General features: G+C 52.1%; 1 long non-coding RNA gene across 1 annotated transcript; it reads left to right on the top strand.

Annotated features, from left to right (window-relative positions):
- Nucleotides 1–1,058: 1,058 nt before the first annotated feature.
- On the top strand, nucleotides 1,059–5,315 carry LOC135979331 (uncharacterized). Its single transcript, XR_010596662.1, has 4 exons — nucleotides 1,059–1,177; nucleotides 1,284–3,136; nucleotides 3,243–5,089; nucleotides 5,196–5,315. It is a non-coding gene; the product is annotated as an uncharacterized LOC135979331 (long non-coding RNA).
- The last annotated feature ends 1,435 nt before the right edge of the window (nucleotides 5,316–6,750 follow it).

Genomic DNA, 6,750 nt, shown 5'->3' with positions numbered 1-6,750 from the left:
CTCCACCACTTGAGAAGGGTTGAACTTCTGTTTCTCTTAGTCACAGTAAATTCCCACAGAATGATTTCTACTCGGCTTTTTAGAGATTTGAAGTGAAATCTTACTTGGGACCTATCCCGGTCAGATGGAACATGGTGTGGCGAAGGGGCGGCTGTAAGGGGATGGCGGAGGCCGTGGAAAATTCGCCCCTTTTCTCAAAAAAGCCAAGAAATGGCCCAACCAAGCAAACGTCACAAAGTCTGGAAATGAACAGGGGAGGTGGGGGGCTCCTTTCGGACCCTCACTTCCGTGTAATCCTTCCTCAAGTCCTTTTGCCCTGCCCAATTTACACCGCTCAACCAACCACAACTTTCCCCTTTGTTTTCTTGTGCACAAGAAAGAACACTGTCGGACTGACGAGCGTCAGCTGTAGGGATTCGGACAGCTCCGTTAGTTGTGTCCGAATTCCTGGCCTTGTGTCTCTTTGGTGATAAAGAGAGGAGATTCCTCGGGCTACGTTGGAAGAGATTGAGGTGGCGGTCCTTTCTGAAATGTGTTCATGTTGAGATGTTGTAGGTAGATGCGGTGGTATTCAGAGCCGGCACGTGGGTGCACCTAACCTTACTAACAGGACCGCGTCACAAGTAAGAAGGGTCTTTTCTGGTAAAGGTAGGGGGCACAAAGTTGTCATTTTCTTGGTGGGGTAGGAGGTAAGTCGGGAAGGGTGTCGCTGAGGGACGGAGGATTGATTGGAAAGGGGACACGCAGCAGGATCCCTCCCTTACCTGTTCATTTCCAGATCTTTTCACGTTGGGGACTCCCCCCGCCCCCATCATGTAAAGGAGGTGTATTTTTACTAAAGAAAAGGTGACTGCCCTGTAATCAGGGTTCAGGTCGCTTTCCCTTTTCTCCTCTCTGCATCGGCCCTCTTCACGCCAAGGTCCAAAGTCAGCTCCCTCTAACTAGGGTGTGGGTCTTTCCCTGCCTTTCACAAGGTAACACTGCCATTTGGAAGATAGTTCTAGAAACCAGCCTCTTGAGAGGGTTCAGGGTTTGCCCTACTAGCTGTCCCGTGCCCTCCTCACTCACGCACTCAGCCAAGTCAAAGCCCGCGTCCTCTGCATCCACCTGGACCCGCCTTCTGCCGCAAGCTCTCCTGCGCTCTGAAAGAGATCGGTGCCGAAAAGTAGGAATTAGGGTAATTTCCGGCAGGGCCGAGTACCTTGCCAATGTCATCTGAATCTACCTTGTACACGTGCTCTCTACTGAGCCACACCTAACCCGCTTCACCTCTCTCTTTCTAGCAACTCAAAGGACAAAATGGACAAGACGACACAAGCACCAAAGAAACTGCAGGAAAAGGGAAGAAAAAGCCACGGCCAACGGCTGCACACACCGCACACACAGCACACACCGCACCCCTGTACCGAGGGATCGGGTTCGACACTTCTCCTCACAGGCTTAATCCCCCTTCAGCTGCCCGGTAAAAGGACCTCCCTGTAAACAAGGATCAAGGTCCATTCCTTGCCAACCAAAATGCTTTATGGGTCCCTTCCATAGCTGAGGAGGAGCGAGCCCCCTTTAAAACGGGTTGAGGTCTCTGTGAGTTTGAGCTCCTTAGGACCTAGCCTTTAAAATGCCCCGGGCCGTTGACCTCTCCCTGTCAGAAGGGTGCAGGTCTCCCCTTTCTAACTCCTCTTGGGCCGTTGGCACTCGCTGGGCAACGAGACCACCCACTTCCGAGGGAACGGAGGTCTCTCCTTTACAGCGCTTTTCGCTCTGGCCCATTGGAAGGCCCCTGGCTTAAGGACCACCCTGTAAGGAGGGTTTCGGTCTCCTTTGCCATGCAAATTAAGCCACAGGTCACTTTGACACGCCCGGCAAAATGACTGCCCTGTAACCAGGGTGTAAAGGTCTTATACCTCTCACGCTTAAGCTAGGGGAGCCTTTCTGTGCCTGTGGCTTAGCGCCTCCCCCGGACCCTCCACCACTTGAGAAGGGTTGAACTTCTGTTTCTCTTAGTCACAGTAAATTCCCACAGAATGATTTCTACTTGGCTTTTTTGAGATTTGAAGTGAAATCTTATTTGGGACCTATCCCGGTCAGATGGAACATGGTGTGGCGAAGGAGCGGCTGTAAGGGGATGGCGGAGGCCGTGGAAAATTCGCCCCTTTTCTCAAAAAAGCCAAGAAATGGCCCAACCAAGCAAACGTCACAAAGTCTGGAAATGAACAGGGGAGGTGGGGGGCTCCTTTCGGACCCTCACTTCCATGTAATCCTTCCTCAAGTCCTTTTGCCCTGCCCAATTTACACCGCTCAACCAACCACAACTTTCCCCTTTGTTTTCTTGTGCACAAGAAAGAACACTGTCGGACTGACGAGCGTTAGCTGTAGGGATTCGGACAGCTCCGTTTGTTGTGTCCGAATTCCTGGCCTTGTGTCTCTTTGGTGATAAAGAGAGGAGATTCCTCGGGCTACGTTGGAAGAGATTGAGGTGGCGGTCCTTTCTGAAATGTGTTCATGTTGAGATGTTGTAGGTAGATGCGGTGGTATTCAGAGCCGGCACGTGGGTGCACCTAACCCTACTAACAGGACCGCGTCACAAGTAAAAGGGGTCTTTTCTGGTAAAGGTAGGGGGCACAAAGTTGTCATTTCTTGGTGGGGTAGGAGGTAAGTCGGGAAGGGTGTCGCTGAGGGACGGAGGATTGATTGGAAAGGGGACACTCAGCAGGAGACCTCCCTTACCTGTTCATTTCCAGATCTTTTCACATTCAGGACTCCCCCCACCATCATTGTGTAAAGGAGGTGTATTATATTAAAGAAAGGGTGACTGCCCTGTAATCAGGGTTCAGGTCGCTTTCCCTTTTCTCCTCTCTGCATCGGCCCTCTTCACGCCAAGGTCCAAAGTCAGCTCCCTCTAACTAGGGTCTGGGTCTTTCCCTGCCTTTCACAAGGTAACACTGCCATTTGGAAGATAGTTCTAGAAACCAGCCTCTTGAGAGGGTTCAGGGTTTGCCCTACTAGCTGTCCCGTGACCTCCTCACTCACGCACTCAGCCAAGTCAAAGCCCGCGTCCTCTGCATCCACCTGGACCCGCCTTCTGCCGCAAGCTCTCCTGCGCTCTGAAAGAGATCGGTGCCGAAAAGTAGGAATTAGGGTAATTTCCGGCAGGGCCGAGTACCTTGCCAATGTCATCTGAATCTACCTTGTACACGTGCTCTCTACTGAGCCACAGCTAACCCGCTTCACCTCTCTCTTTCTAGCAACTCAAAGGACAAAATGGACAAGACGACACAAGCACCAAAGAAACTGCAGGAAAAGGGGAAGAAAAAGCCACGGCCAACGGCTGCACACACCGCACACACCGCACCCCTGTACCGAGGGATCGGGTTCGACACTTCTCCTCACAGGCTTAATCCCCCTTCAGCTGCCCGGTAAAAGGACCTCCCTGTAAACAAGGATCACGGTCCATTCCTTGCCAACCAAAATGCTTTATGGGTCCCTTCCATAGCTGAGGCGGAGCGAACCCCCTTTAAAAAGGGTTGAGGTCTCTGTGGGTTTGAACTCCTTAGGACCTAGCCTTTAAAATGCCCCGGGCCGTTGACCTCTCCCTGTCAGAAGGGTGCAGGTCTCCCTTTTCTAACTCCTCTTGGGCCGTTGGCACTCGCTGGGCAACGACACCACCCACTTCCGAGGGAACGGAGGTCTCTCCTTTACAGCGCTTTTCGCTCTGGCCCATTGGAAGGCCCCTGGCTTAAGGACCACCCTGTACGGAGGGTTTCGGTCTCCTTTGCCATGCAAATTAAGCCACAGGTCACTTTGACACGCCCGGCAAAATGACTGCCCTGTAACCAGGGTGTAAGGTCTTATACCTCTCACGCTTAAGCTAGGGGAGCCTTTCTGTGCCTGTGGCTTAGCGACTCCCCCGGACCCTCCACCACTTGAGAAGGGTTGAACTTCTGTTTCTCTTAGTCACAGTAAATTCCCACAGAATGATTTCTACTCGGCTTTTTAGAGATTTGAAGTGAAATCTTACTTGGGACCTATCCCGGTCAGATGGAACATGGTGTGGCGAAGGGGCGGCTGTAAGGGGATGGCGGAGGCCGTGGAAAATTCGCCCCTTTTCTCAAAAAAGCCAAGAAATGGCCCAACCAAGCAAACGTCACAAAGTCTGGAAATGAACAGGGGAGGTGGGGGGCTCCTTTCGGACCCTCACTTCCGTGTAATCCTTCCTCAAGTCCTTTTGCCCTGCCCAATTTACACCGCTCAACCAACCACAACTTTCACCCTTTGTTTTCTTGTGCACAAGAAAGAACACTGTCGGACTGACGAGCGTCAACTGTAGGGATTCGGACAGCTCCGTTAGTTGTGTCCGAATTCCTGGCCTTGTGTCTCTTTGGTGATAAAGAGAGGAGATTCCTCGGGCTACGTTGGAAGAGATTGAGGTGGCGGTCCTTTCTGAAATGTGTTCATGTTGAGATGTTGTAGGTAGATGCGGTGGTATTCAGAGCCGGCACGTGGGTGCACCTAACCTTACTAACAGGACCGCGTCACAAGTAAGAAGGGTCTTTTCTGGTAAAGGTAGAGGGCACAAAGTTGTCATTTTCTTGGTGGGGTAGGAGGTAAGTCGGGAAGGGTGTCGCTGAGGGACGGAGGATTGATTGGAAAGGGGACACGCAGCAGGATCCCTCCCTTACCTGTTCATTTCCAGATCTTTTCACGTTGGGGACTCCCCCCGCCCCCACCGTGTAAAGGAGGTGTATTTTTACTAAAGAAAAGGTGACTGCCCTGTAATCAGGGTTCAGGTCGCTTTCCCTTTTCTCCTCTCTGCATCGGCCCTCTTCACGCCAAGGTCCAAAGTGAGCTCCCTCTAACTAGGGTGTGGATTTTTCCCTGCCTTTCACAAGGTAACACTGCCATTTGGAAGATAGTTCTAGAAACCAGCCTCTTGAGAGGGTTCAGGGTTTGCCCTACTAGCTGTCCCGTGCCCTCCTCACTCACGCACTCAGCCAAGTCAAAGCCCGCGTCCTCTGCATCCACCTGGACCCGCCTTCTGCCGCAAGCTCTCCTGCGCTCTGAAAGAGATCGGTGCCGAAAAGTAGGAATTAGGGTAATTTCCGGCAGGGCCGAGTACCTTGCCAATGTCATCTGAATCTACCTTGTACACGTGCTTTCTACTGAGCCACACCTAACCCGCTTCACCTCTCTCTTTCTAGCAACTCAAAGGACAAAATGGACAAGACGACACAAGCACCAAAGAAACTGCAGGAAAAGGGAAGAAAAAGCCACGGCCAACGGCTGCACACACCGCACATACAGCACACACCGCGCCCCTGTACCGAGGGATCGGGTTCGACACTTCTCCTCAGAGGCTTAATCCCCCTTCAGCTGCCCGGTAAAAGGACCTCCCTGTAAACAAGGATCAAGGTCCATTCCTTGCCAACCAAAATGCTTTATGGGTCCCTTCCATAGCTGAGGAGGAGCGAGCCCCCTTTAAAACGGGTTGAGGTCTCTGTGGGTTTGAGCTCCTTAGGACCTAGCCTTTAAAATGCCCCGGGCCGTTGACCTCTCCCTGTCAGAAGGGTGCAGGTCTCCCCTTTCTAACTCCTCTTGGGCCGTTGGCACTCGCTGGGCAACGAGACCACCCACTTCCGAGGGAACGGAGGTCTCTCCTTTACAGCGCTTTTCGCTCTGGCCCATTGGAAGGCCCCTGGCTTAAGGACCACCCTGTAAGGAGGGTTTCGGTCTCCTTTGCCATGCAAATTAAGCCACAGGTCACTTTGACACGCCCGGCAAAATGACTGCCCTGTAACCAGGGTGTAAGGTCTTATACCTCTCACGCTTAAGCTAGGGGAGCCTTTCTGTGCCTGTGGCTTAGCGACTCTCCCCGACCCTCCACCACTTGAGAAGGGTTGAACTTCTGTTTCTCTTAGTCACAGTAAATTCCCACAGAATGATTTCTACTTGGCTTTTTAGAGATTTGAAGTGAAATCTTACTTGGGACCTATCCCGGTCAGATGGAACATGGTGTGGCGAAGGGGCGGCTGTAAGGGGATGGCGGAGGCCGTGGAAAATTCGCCCCTTTTCTCAAAAAAGCCAAGAAATGGCCCAACCAAGCAAACGTCACAAAGTCTTGAAATGAACAGGGGAGGTGGGGGGCTCCTTTCGGACCCTCACTTCCGTGTAATCCTTCCTCAAGTCCTTTTGCCCTGCCCAATTTACACCGCTCAACCAACCACAACTTTCCCCTTTGTTTTCTTGTGCACAAGAAAGAACACTGTCGGACTGACGAGCGTCAACTGTAGGGATTCGGACAGCTCCGTTAGTTGTGTCCGAATTCCTGGCCTTGTGTCTCTTTGGTGATAAAGAGAGGAGATTCCTCGGGCTACGTTGGAAGAGATTGAGGTGGCGGTCCTTTCTGAAATGTGTTCATGTTGAGATGTTGTAGGTAGATGCGGTGGTATTCAGAGCCGGCACGTGGGTGCACCTAACCTTACTAACAGGACCGCGTCACAAGTAAGAAGGGTCTTTTCTGGTAAAGGTAGGGGGCACAAAGTTGTCATTTTCTTGGTGGGGTAGGAGGTAAGTCGGGAAGGGTGTCGCTGAGGGACGGAGGATTGATTGGAAAGGGGACACGCAGCAGGATCCCTCCCTTACCTGTTCATTTCCAGATCTTTTCACGTTGGGGACTCCCCCCGCCCCCACCGTGTAAAGGAGGTGTATTTTTACTAAAGAAAAGGTGACTGCCCTGTAATCAGGGTTCAGGTCGCT

The sequence above is a fragment of the Chrysemys picta genome, unplaced genomic scaffold (assembly GCF_011386835.1).
Source record: "Chrysemys picta bellii isolate R12L10 unplaced genomic scaffold, ASM1138683v2 scaf770, whole genome shotgun sequence".
Taxonomy (NCBI): domain Eukaryota; kingdom Metazoa; phylum Chordata; order Testudines; family Emydidae; genus Chrysemys; species Chrysemys picta.
Note: the sequence above shows the minus strand (reverse complement) of the source record. Positions and strands in the feature narration are given on the sequence as shown.